Below are 13461 nucleotides of genomic sequence, written 5' to 3' on the forward strand. Positions count from 1 at the left end.
ACTCTAACTTGATACAATACAACGTTGTTTATAATCAGGAAATTAAAAACACAGATAAAGTATCAGAGTGGTTTCCCATTCAAACTGAAATAAATAAAGCGCTTCAGGAAGACAACGACTAAATCACACATCTTACAGACGGCATAACCCTATTGAATGTTATGAGTCAGATGATTGTGTTATTCTAACAATAACCCCCAAATTATCGCAAGTTAAGATAGATAAGCTTCACTATTATTAAGTGTTATGAAGTACACAATAAATATTCAAAAATAAAAAGTTAATATATTCAAAAAGCACCACAGTTTATATGCAGATCAGGAATTATAAACATATGACGATGAAAATTCGGAAAAAGTTAAGAAATAAAAATACATATGAGTATGGATCCGCTAAATATTATATATACTTAAGATCTAGTCGAAACGTTAAAGGAAGTAATAATTGGTATTAAATTGTCGTGAGTATTATTTTTGTAAATAATAGAGTGTAAGAGAGCTTCCTTATAAAGAAGCAACGTAGAAGACCTACTCCGATACTTTATAAACAAATTAGTGCTTAACACTAATTTTGAGACTAAGTTATAAAAAAGTTCTTAAGATGGACAACAATCAGTAACTTGAAAACATTACAAGAAAAATAATTGCTTTAAAACCTTGTACGACCTGTTGTACGGTCTGTCAAAATCCTGACAGACCTCAGTTATCATTGTGTTAAAAGAATCATATCATTATTGGTTTAAATACGCTTAAGTAAAGTTTATGAATTTAATTTGTATTATTTTATTATAAACTTTTTAATAGGATTTTGGTACAGTAGATACTACTACTACTTATATTACTACTAATAAAAAAAGAATAGACATAAAATTTAGTGAATTTATTTAAAAATATTTTTATTAGAATTATTCAAAAAATGGTTAGTAATTATATGTTTCATGTATTAAGTTTACATTCTCTGAAATTTACAGAAAGGATATTATATTAAAAATGTAGAAAATCGTGCGATGGCTATATATATATTATAGTTAATTGTTTAGACTTAGACACTATTTAGAACTTTTGAAGAACTTATGATCTTTTGTATCTCGGGTATGTTGATAGGCACCTTGCTGGATTTTGTGTATAGCACATGTTGTTGAAGCAGGTCCTTTATATTCGCTTTTGTAAAGACTTGAAGATGTTGCCGTATCAGACCCGAGGGTAAAAGAAGATTGACCACCATTCCTTCGAGTAATTATGCGTTCTGTACGTGTGGTTGATGGTAATGCATATTCGCCAGTTATAATACGAGTCATCGTTGATGATGATGCCGAAGATGCTGATTTAGCATCATACGATTTGTGTGCAACATTATAAGTTTGACGTTCATTCGAAGATGTTGATAAACAAGAATCTAACTCTTTGTTTTGCCTGTGTATGCTGCTATAACTTTTTCTTTCGCTTGGAATGCCACCAATGGAATGTTCGTGCAAATTTAGAATACTCTTACGGTGAATTTTTCCATTTGATGATAGACCACCAAATTGATTCGAGTCAGTTGATACATTCTTACGATGAAAAATGGAGTTAGTTATATCCGATTCGCTGGAAAGCTCACCTTTGCGGTGATGGTACTGTTTTGAAGAAGAAATATTGGATGCATTTGAAACATTGGACACATTTGAAATATTGGATACTTTTGAAACATTGGATAAATGTGTCATATTTGAGACATTAGATACATTTTTGCATTCATTATTGGAAACAGTATTTTGTGTTGCAACATTCGCTATTATTGTTCCTAAACTATCACGTTGATCAGTTATGCTTCTCTGATTAGCACGTGTTACATGATTTTCCTTTACTGACACAATATCACTGTGCTTATTTTCAATATTAATAGTCTTTGTCGCGTTAGTCGATTTTGTAGTATTTTCGATTATATTTACCTTTTCATTTCGCTTTACAAATTCAGTTTCCGGTTCCTTCTTATTGCGGCTCCCTATAACAGTCGTTACCTTCTTTGTAGATACAACTATCAAGCCGTCCGCTGGAGATTTCGTATTTCCATTTGTGACGTTTGTATTTTTACCAGAAGCAAAACTCATTTGGTTAGTTGTCTTAAGTATAGATTGATCACTTCCTAAGTTTATCGAAGAAGCATTGTGAGTTTGTTTAATTTTAGAGACTGTTTGAGATGTCTTTGTAATGGTGTTTGTAGATTTGAAATCTTCTCTCCTTTGCATATCCATGGTACCTTCCAATTTTAAGTTGTCTGTAGGTTTTTTTGGAATAATTCTTTCGGTTCTATCCTTTACAACGTTGTCACTTGCAGTTATTTTTCTAGTTGTTTTCTTATCCTCTATTCTATAAAAATCACCTTCACTTTTTAAGTTATCAACAGGCTTTTTAACTTGAGGTCGTTCTGCTGGTACATAATTCGTACTATCTGGACTGTAAAACTCGCCCTCAGATTTCAAATTATCAGTAGGTTTTACTTGTTGCGGTCTTTTCACGTATTTATAGCTTTCTTTTTGCGTAAAAGACATATCTCCTTCCATTTTCAAATTGTCTTTATGAATTATTCGCTCTGATTTTGATGCAGTTTTAAATGAAGTCTTTTCAGGAACATAAAAACTACCTTCGGATTTTAAATTATCTTTTGGTTTCTTTTGAACGGGACGGTCTGCTGCACGATATACTGTTTTGGTAGGAGAGTAAAATTCACCCTCAGGTTTCAAATTGTCTGTATGCTTTACTGGCTTCTGTTTTTCTACAAACATATATTCATCTTTCGTGGTGAAAATCATTTCACCCTCAACTTTCAAATTATCTTTATGTATAATTCTTTCAGTTTTAGTAGCTGGCTTAAATGACGGCTTTTCAGGAACACAAATTTCACCTTCAGGTCTCAAATTATCCGCTGGAATCACTTGTTCTGGTCGTACAGTGAACTGATATTTTTCCTTTTCAATGAAAGTCATATCACCTTCTGTTTTCAAATTATCCTTTCGTATAACACGCTGAGCTTTTTCAGCAGGCTTATGTTGAGTTCTTTCCGGAACATAAAAATCTCCTTCAGGTTTCAAATTATCATCATGTTTAACAGGTGTTGGCCTCTCTCCAGGTTTGTATTCCGGCTTTGCAGGGCCATAAAATTGACCTTCAGGACGTAAATTATCCTCAGGTATTTTTGGAATAGGACGCTCTGCGGGCTTGAAGTCAGATTTTTGTGGAGTATAAAATACGCCTTCTGGTTTTAAATTATCGCTTGGTTTAATTTGATTCGGCCGAATAGTAAACTGATACTCGTCTTTCTCGATAAATGTCATTTCACCTTCGGTTCGTAGATTATCCTTATGAATAACCTTCTTAGTCTTCTCAGCAGGTCGGTACTGCGATTTACCTGGTATAAACAAATCACCTTCTGGTCGCAAGTTGTCTTCTGGTTTTTTCTGGACCGGTCGCTCAGCAGGTTTAAAATCAGTTTTATCAGGTGTATAGAATTTCCCTTCAGGCTTTAAGTTATCAGTTGGTTTTACTTGCTCTGGTCTGACTACATATTGATATTCATCCCTTTCAACAAATGTCATTTCACCTTCTGTCTTCAAATTATCTTTATGAATAATTCGTTGTATTTTTTCAGCAGGTTTAAACTTTGCTTTTTCTGGAGAGTAGAACTCACCTTCAGGTTTGAGATTATCATCAGGTCGAACTTGTGTTGGCCTTTCACCGGGCTTATATTTTAGTTTTTCTGGAGCATAGAACTCGCCTTCAGGTTTGAGGTTGTCATCTGGTCGAACTTGAGTTGGTCTCTCACCCGGCTTATATTTTGGTTTTTCTGGAGTGTAGAATTCACCTTCTGGTCGTAAATTGTCTTTGTGTTTCTTTTGGACAGGTCGCTCAGCAGGTTCAAAATCAACTTTATCTGGTGCATAGAATTTTCCTTCAGGCTTTAAGTTATCAGTTGGTTTTACTTGTTCTGGTCTGACTACATATTGATATTCTTCCCTTTCAACGAATGTCATTTCACCTTCTGTCTTCAAATTATCTTTACGAATAACTCGTTGTGTTTTCTCTGCGGGCTTGAATTGTGTTTTTTCTGGAACATAGAATTCACCTTCAGGTTTAAGATTATCATCTGGTCGAACTTGAGTTGGTCTTTCTCCAGGTTTATATTTTGGTTTTTCTGGAGTATAAAACTCGCCTTCAGGTTTGAGATTATCATCAGGTCGAACTTGAGTTGGTCTTTCACCTGGTCTATATTTTGGTTTTTCGGGACTATGAAACTCACCCTCTGGCCGCAAATTATCTTCGGGTTTCTTTTGAATGGGACGTTCAGCCGGCTTAAACGTTGGTTTCTCCGGTGTATAGAATTCACCTTCAGGTTTAAGATTATCATCTGGTCGAACTTGAGTTGGTCTTTCACCTGGTTTATATTTTAGTTTTTCTGGAGCATAGAATTCACCTTCAGGTTTGAGGTTGTCATCAGGTCGAACTTGAGTTGGTCTCTCACCAGGTTTATATTTTGGTTTTTCTGGAGCATAGAACTCGCCTTCAGGTTTGAGGTTGTCATCTGGTCGAACTTGAGTTGGTCTCTCACCCGGCTTATATTTTGGTTTTTCTGGAGTGTAGAATTCACCTTCTGGTCGTAAATTGTCTTTGTGTTTCTTTTGGACAGGTCTCTCAGCAGGTTCAAAATCAACTTTATCTGGTGCATAGAATTTTCCTTCAGGCTTTAAGTTATCAGTGGGTTTTACTTGTTCTGGTCTGATAACATATTGATATTCTTCCCTCTCAACGAATGTCATTTCACCTTCTGTCTTCAAATTATCTTTACGAATAACTCGTTGTGTTTTCTCTGCGGGCTTAAATTGTGTTTTTTCGGGGACATAAAATTCACCTTCAAGTTTCAGATTATCATCAGGTCGAACTTGTGTCGGTCTTTCACCTGGTTTATACTTTGGTTTTTCCGGAGTATAAAATTCACCTTCAGGTTTGAGGTTGTCATCAGGTCGGACTTGAGTTGGTCTTTCACCGGGTTTATATTTTGGTTTTTCTGGAGCATAGAACTCGCCTTCAGGTTTGAGATTATCATCAGGTCGAACTTGAGTTGGTCTTTCACCTGGTCTATATTTTGGTTTTTCGGGACTATGAAACTCACCCTCTGGCCGCAAATTATCTTCGGGTTTCTTTTGAATGGGACGTTCAGCCGGCTTAAACGTTGGCTTCTCCGGTGTATAGAATTCACCTTCAGGACGTAGGTTGTCATCTGGTCGAACTTGAGTTGGTCTTTCACCTGGCTTATATTTCAGTTTTTCTGGAGCATAGAATTCACCTTCAGGTTTGAGGTTGTCATCAGGTCGAACTTGAGTTGGTCTCTCACCAGGTTTATATTTTGGTTTTTCTGGAGCATAGAACTCGCCTTCAGGTTTGAGATTATCATCAGGCCGAACTTGAGTTGGCCTCTCACCTGGTTTGTATTTCGGTTTTTCTGGAGTGTAGAATTCACCTTCTGGTCGTAAATTGTCTTTGTGTTTCTTTTGTGCAGGTCTCTCAGCAGGTTCAAAATCAACTTTATCTGGTGCATAGAATTTTCCTTCAGGTTTTAAGTTATCAGTGGGTTTTACTTGTTCTGGTCTGACTACATATTGATATTCTTCCCTTTCAACGAATGTCATTTCACCTTCTGTCTTCAAATTATCTTTACGAATAACTCGTTGTGTTTTCTCTGCGGGCTTGAATTGTGTTTTTTCGGGAACATAGAATTCACCTTCAGGTTTAAGGTTATCATCTGGTCGAACTTGTGTCGGTCTTTCTCCAGGTTTATATTTTGGTTTTTCTGGAGTATGAAATTCACCTTCAGGTTTGAGATTGTCATCAGGTCGAACTGGAGTTGGTCTCTCACCAGGTTTATATTTTGGTTTTTCTGGAGCATAGAACTCGCCTTCAGGTTTGAGATTATCATCAGGCCGAACTTGAGTTGGTCTCTCACCCGGCTTATATTTCGGTTTTTCTGGAGTGTAGAATTCACCTTCTGGTCGTAAATTGTCTTTGGTTTCTTTTGGACAGGTCTCTCAGCAGGTTCAAAATCAACTTTATCTGGTGCATAGAATTTTCCTTCAGGCTTTAAGTTATCAGTGGGTTTTACTTGTTCTGGTCTGATAACATATTGATATTCTTCCCTCTCAACGAATGTCATTTCACCTTCTGTCTTCAAATTATCTTTACGAATAACTCGTTGTGTTTTCTCTGCGGGCTTAAATTGTGTTTTTTCGGGGACATAAAATTCACCTTCAAGTTTCAGATTATCATCAGGTCGAACTTGTGTCGGTCTTTCACCTGGTTTATACTTTGGTTTTTCCGGAGTATAAAATTCACCTTCAGGTTTGAGGTTGTCATCAGGTCGGACTTGAGTTGGTCTTTCACCGGGTTTATATTTTGGTTTTTCTGGAGCATAGAACTCGCCTTCAGGTTTGAGATTATCATCAGGTCGAACTTGAGTTGGTCTTTCACCTGGTCTATATTTTGGTTTTTCGGGACTATGAAACTCACCCTCTGGCCGCAAATTATCTTCGGGTTTCTTTTGAATGGGACGTTCAGCCGGCTTAAACGTTGGCTTCTCCGGTGTATAGAATTCACCTTCAGGACGTAGGTTGTCATCTGGTCGAACTTGAGTTGGTCTTTCACCTGGCTTATATTTCAGTTTTTCTGGAGCATAGAATTCACCTTCAGGTTTGAGGTTGTCATCAGGTCTAACTTGAGTTGGTCTCTCACCAGGTTTATATTTTGGTTTTTCTGGAGCATAGAACTCGCCTTCAGGTTTGAGATTATCATCGGGCCGAACTTGAGTTGGCCTCTCACCTGGTTTGTATTTCGGTTTTTCTGGAGTGTAGAATTCACCTTCTGGTCGTAAATTGTCTTTGTGTTTCTTTTGTGCAGGTCTCTCAGCAGGTTCAAAATCAACTTTATCTGGTGCATAGAATTTTCCTTCAGGTTTTAAGTTATCAGTGGGTTTTACTTGTTCTGGTCTGACTACATATTGATATTCTTCCCTTTCAACGAATGTCATTTCACCTTCTGTCTTCAAATTATCTTTACGAATAACTCGTTGTGTTTTCTCTGCGGGCTTGAATTGTGTTTTTTCGGGAACATAGAATTCACCTTCAGGTTTAAGGTTATCATCTGGTCGAACTTGTGTCGGTCTTTCTCCAGGTTTATATTTTGGTTTTTCTGGAGTATGAAATTCACCTTCAGGTTTGAGATTGTCATCTGGTCGAACTGGAGTTGGTCTCTCACCAGGTTTATATTTTGGTTTTTCTGGAGCATAGAACTCGCCTTCAGGTTTGAGATTATCATCAGGCCGAACTTGTGTTGGTCTTTCTCCTGGTTTGTATTTCGGTTTTTCTGGAGTGTAGAATTCACCTTCTGGTCGTAAATTGTCTTCTGGTTTCTTTTGAATAGGTCTCTCAGCAGGTTCAAAATCAACTTTATCTGGTGTATAGAATTTTCCTTCAGGCTTTAAGTTATCAGTTGGTTTTACTTGTTCTGGTCTGACTACATATTGATATTCTTCCCTCTCAACGAATGTCATTTCACCTTCTGTCTTCAAATTATCTTTACGAATAACTCGTTGTGTTTTCTCTGCGGGCTTGAATTGTGTTTTTTCGGGAACATAAAACTCACCTTCAGGTTTAAGATTATCATCTGGTCGAACTTGTGTCGGTCTTTCTCCAGGTTTATATTTTGGTTTGTTTCTGGAAGTATAAAACTCGCCTTTCAGGTTGAGATTATCATCAGGTCGAACTTGAGTTTGGGTCTTTCACCTGGTCTACTATTTTGGTTTTTTCAGGACTATTGAAACTCACCCTCTGGCCGCAAGTTATCTTCGGGTTTCTTTTGAATTCGGTCGTTCAGCCGGGCGTTAGAGGACGTTGGCCTTCTCCGGTGTATAGAATTCACTCCTTTCAGGGACGTAGGTTGTCATCTGGTCAACTTGATTTGCGGTCTTTCAACCAGCTTAACTTCCAGTTTTTTCTGGGACATAGAACCTTACCTTCTGGTTTGAGCATTGGATATTTCAGGTCGGACTTGAGTTGGTCTTTCACCGGGTTTATATTTTGGTTTTTCTGGAGCATAGAACTCGCCTTCAGGTTTGAGATTATCATCAGGTCGAACTTGAGTTGGTCTTTCACCTGGTCTATATTTTGGTTTTTCGGGACTATGAAACTCACCCTCTGGCCGCAAATTATCTTCGGGTTTCTTTTGAATGGGACGTTCAGCCGGCTTAAACGTTGGCTTCTCCGGTGTATAGAATTCACCTTCAGGACGTAGATTGTCATCAGGTCGAACTTGAGTTGGTCTTTCACCAGGCTTATACTTCAGTTTTTCTGGAGCATAGAACTCGCCTTCAGGTTTGAGATTGTCATCAGGCCGAACTTGAGTTGGCCTCTCACCTGGTTTGTATTTCGGTTTTTCTGGAGTGTAGAATTCACCTTCTGGTCGTAAATTGTCTTTGTGTTTCTTTTGGACAGGTCTCTCAGCTGGTTCAAAATCAACTTTATCTGGTGCATAGAATTTTCCTTCAGGCTTTAAGTTATCAGTGGGTTTTACTTGTTCTGGTCTGATAACATATTGATATTCTTCCCTCTCAACGAATGTCATTTCACCTTCTGTCTTCAAATTATCTTTACGAATAACTCGTTGTGTTTTCTCTGCGGGCTTGAATTGTGTTTTTTCGGGAACATAGAATTCACCTTCAGGTTTAAGGTTATCATCTGGTCGAACTTGAGTTGGTCTTTCACCTGGTTTATATTTTGGTTTTTCTGGAGTATAAAATTCACCTTCAGGTTTGAGATTATCATCTGGTCGAACTTGAGTTGGTCTCTCACCAGGTTTATATTTTGGTTTTTCTGGAGCATAGAACTCGCCTTCAGGTTTGAGATTATCATCGGGCCGAACTTGTGTTGGTCTTTCTCCTGGTTTGTATTTCGGTTTTTCTGGAGTGTAGAATTCACCTTCTGGTCGTAAATTGTCTTCAGGTTTCTTTTGAATAGGTCTCTCAGCAGGTTCAAAATCAACTTTATCTGGTGTATAGAATTTTCCTTCAGGCTTTAAGTTATCAGTTGGTTTTACTTGTTCTGGTCTGATAACATATTGATATTCTTCCCTTTCAACGAATGTCATTTCACCTTCAGTCTTCAGATTATCTTTACGAATAACTCGTTGTGTTTTCTCTGCTGGCTTGAATTGTGTTTTTTCTGGAACATAGAATTCACCTTCAGGCTTGAGATTATCATCTGGTCGAACTTGAGTTGGTCTTTCTCCAGGTTTATATTTTGGTTTTTCTGGAGTATAAAACTCGCCTTCAGGTTTGAGATTATCATCAGGTCGAACTTGAGTTGGTCTTTCACCTGGTCTATATTTTGGTTTTTCGGGACTATGAAACTCACCCTCTGGCCGCAAGTTATCTTCGGGTTTCTTTTGAATGGGTCGTTCAGCCGGCTTAAACGTTGGCTTATCCGGTGTATAGAATTCACCTTCAGGACGTAGGTTGTCATCTGGTCGAACTTGAGTTGGTCTTTCACCAGGCTTATACTTCAGTTTTTCTGGGACATAGAACTTACCTTCTGGTTTGAGATTATCATCAGGTCGAATTTGAGTTGGTCTTTCTCCAGGTTTATATTTAGGTTTTTCTGGAGTATAAAACTCGCCTTCGGGTTTGAGATTATCATCAGGTCGAACTTGAGTTGGTCTTTCACCTGGTCTATATTTTGGTTTTTCGGGACTATGAAACTCACCCTCTGGCCGCAAGTTATCTTCGGGTTTCTTTTGAATGGGACGTTCAGCCGGCTTAAACGTTGGTTTCTCCGGTGTATAGAATTCACCTTCAGGACGTAGGTTGTCATCTGGTCGAACTTGAGTTGGTCTTTCACCAGGCTTATACTTCGGTTTTTCTGGAGCATAGAACTCACCCTCTGGTTTGAGATTGTCATCTGGTCGAACTTGAGTTGGTCTCTCACCAGGTTTATATTTCGGTTTTTCTGGAGCATAGAACTCGCCTTCAGGTTTGAGATTATCATCAGGCCGAACTTGAGTTGGCCTTTCACCTGGTTTGTATTTCGGTTTTTCTGGAGTGTAGAATTCACCTTCTGGTCGCAAATTGTCTTTGTGTTTCTTTTGAACAGGTCTCTCAGCAGGTTCAAAATCAACTTTATCTGGTGTATAGAATTTTCCTTCAGGCTTTAAGTTATCAGTGGGTTTTACTTGCTCTGGTCTGACTACATATTGATATTCTTCCCTCTCAACGAATGTCATTTCACCTTCTGTCTTCAAATTATCTTTACGAATAACTCGTTGTGTTTTCTCTGCGGGCTTGAATTGTGTTTTTTCTGGAACATATAGAATTCACCTTCAGGACGTAGGTTGTCATCTGGTCGAACTTGAGTTGGTCTCTCACCTGGTTTATATTTTGGTTTTTCTGGAGCATAGAATTCACCTTCAGGTTTGAGATTATCATCGGGACGGACTTGAGTTGGTCTTTCACCTTGTTTGTATGTCGGTTTCTCAGGAGTGTAGAATTCACCTTCTGGTCGTAAATTGTCTTTGTGTTTCTTTTGTACAGGTCGCTCAGCAGGTTCAAAATCAACTTTATCTGGTGCATAGAATTTTCCTTCGGGCCTTAAATTATCAGTTGGTTTTACTTGTTCTGGTCTGATAACATATTGATATTCTTCCCTCTCAACGAATGTCATTTCACCTTCTGTCTTCAAATTATCTTTACGAATAACTCGTTGTGTTTTTTCTGCGGGCTTGAATTGTGTTTTTTCGGGAACATAGAATTCACCTTCAGGTTTAAGGTTATCATCTGGTCGAACCTGAGTTGGTCTTTCTCCAGGTTTATATTTTGATTTTTCTGGAGCGTAAAATTCGCCTTCAGGTTTAAGATTATCATCGTGCCGAACTTGAGTTGGTCTTTCACCTGGTCTATATTTAGATTTTTCAGGTGTGTAAAATTCGCCTTCTGGCCGCAAATTATCTTCGGGTTTCTTTTGAATGGGACGCTCGGCTGGTTTAAATGTTGGTTTCTCTGGTGTATAGAACTCGCCTTCTGGTCGCAAGTTGTCATCATGACGTACTTGCTCCGGACGTTCGCCTGATCTGTATGTCGGTTTTTCTGGTCCATAAAATTCTCCTTCAGGGCGCAAATTATCTTCCGGTTTCTTTTGAAGAGGTCGCTCTGCAGGTTTAAATATAGATTTATCTGGGGTATAAAACTCTCCTTCTGGCCGTAAATTGTCGTCAGGTCTTACTGCGGTTGGTCTTTCACCCGGTTTGTATTTCGGTTTTTCTGGAGCATAAAACTCGCCTTCAGGTTTGAGATTGTCGTCATGTTTAACTTGTGTTGGTCTTTCACCTGGTCTATATTTCGGTTTTTCAGGACCGTAAAACTCTCCCTCGGGACGTAGATTATCTTCAGGTTTCTTTTGAGTTGGTCGATCAGCTGGCTTGTATTCATGCTTATCTGGTTTGTAAAACTCGCCTTCCGGTTTAAGATTGTCTGTATATTTTATTTGTTCAGGACGTGTAACATATGTGTATTTTTCCTTTTCTGTAAAAGTCATTTCTCCTTCTGACTTAAGATTGTCTTTTCTTATGACACGCTCTATTTTTTCTGCTTGCTGATATTCTGTTTTCTCAGATGTGTAGAATTCACCTTCGGTTTTTAAGTTGTCTTTGTGCCTAATTGGACTTGTTCTATCTGCTGGTATATATCCAACTTTATCTGGCATATAGAATTCACCTTCAGAACGTAAGTTGTCAGTTGGTTTTATTTGCTGTGGTCTACTTGTGTATTGATATTCTGCGTTTTCAACGAAAGTCATTTCACCTTCTAATGTTAGATTATCCTTACGAATAATTTGTTGGATCTTTTCAGCGGTCTTAAATGTTGGTTTTTCAGGTACATAAAATTCGCCTTCTTGTTTTAAATTGTCTATAGGTTTAACTGGTGTTGCTCGTATTATGTAATTGTCATTTTCATGCTCTGGAATGTATTTTGTGTCTTTTCTATGAGATTCTCTAAGTTCCTCCAAGTCTGATTTGGACCACGTATTTGTGCGTATCCTAGTTTGGGTTTCAAAAGTTGTGTCTGAAAATGTAAAATTAACAGTAATTGGGAAACAGAACTTTGAAAAAGAAAACAATTTCATACCTTGAGTATCGAGATAGTCACTTGTGGATTTTTTAGTTTCAGTACCAGCACAATGATGTCGCCTAAGAAAAGAATTAAGTAAAAAAAATGTATTTCTGACATAATTAAAGAATATATTATCAATGCTTACCCGCATGTGCAAATTTCACATATACACATTTCCGTGTGTCGATTATCCTTATGGGTTGATTGTTTTGCGATTCTCTTCTGTAGTACGTAAACGAAATATATATTTACAAATGACTATTAATTTTAAATAATTTATATACTTACTGATTTTGAATCGTTTACAAACGTATCGGTTTCATCATAAATATCCTTTGTGATCAGTTTTTCATTTCGAGTTTCGTTTTTTTTGTATAGTGAGCTATTAATATCCTCAACAAGAGCATTGTTTCGTTCTATTTCAACAAACTCATCAATATATATTGTCTTTTTTGGAGTTTCCACAATTTTCTCTAAAACGTCGGTGTGGGTCTTTTCATCTAAGACTCGCCAGTCATTAATACTTGCATCGAAAATCTAAAAACAAAAATTTTAATAAATGTATTATTATGTCTTAGTAATATTTCAACTTTAACTTCTGCTTTTAATATATTAATATTCCTTTTGAAATCACGTTTTAAATCGATATAATAAACAGTCATGAAGTTAAGGTATGCAATAAAGATATAGTGAGGCTCTTATCAAACGCCACCCCTAAAACTTATGAAAGAGTTTAATTTCTTGCAAACTTTGCGAGAGTACAATCTTTTGTAAATCGTAATAGCAGCTCTGTCTTTAATAAAACGCAGCTTTGTCTTAGAGCTCTTTATTTCCCTAACTAATTATAAATGTAACATTATCAATCAATTTCTGTATATAATGGAAAATCGTATCAATATCTTATTACTGCTTCTATTGTGTTATATATAGAGGCACAGAGAATTGAAGTTCTAAACAACTATGAAAAAAGAGATGGAAGAGTTTTCAAGCTCTTACTTAGGCCCGGTACACACTTGCGGTGAACAAAACTCTGGTTAGTAAATTCGTCTCAATATGATCTAAAATATTTTACAACCGTTTGCGTTTTTTTTTTGTAATAAATATCCACCAGGCTAAGCATTAACAAAAAACCGGGATAGAGTTTTTATAAAATTCATCTTTGGGAACCACAAGAAACTATCATGAATCGATATCGTAAGCTATATAAAACTCTCAAAGAAAATAAATTGATTAAAGTGATATGGGTAACTCGTAAACCAAACATACACGTATCATAGCATC

The 13461-nt window shown here is 37.2% G+C and overlaps 1 pseudogene; it reads right to left on the reverse strand.

Moving 5' to 3' along the window:
* Positions 1–881: 881 nt before the first annotated feature.
* Positions 882–12546, reverse strand: LOC119682211 (annotated as a pseudogene).
* Between the last annotated feature and the right edge of the window lie 915 nt (positions 12547–13461).

The sequence above is a fragment of the Teleopsis dalmanni genome, chromosome 2 (assembly GCF_002237135.1).
Source record: "Teleopsis dalmanni isolate 2A chromosome 2, ASM223713v2, whole genome shotgun sequence".
Taxonomy (NCBI): domain Eukaryota; kingdom Metazoa; phylum Arthropoda; class Insecta; order Diptera; family Diopsidae; genus Teleopsis; species Teleopsis dalmanni.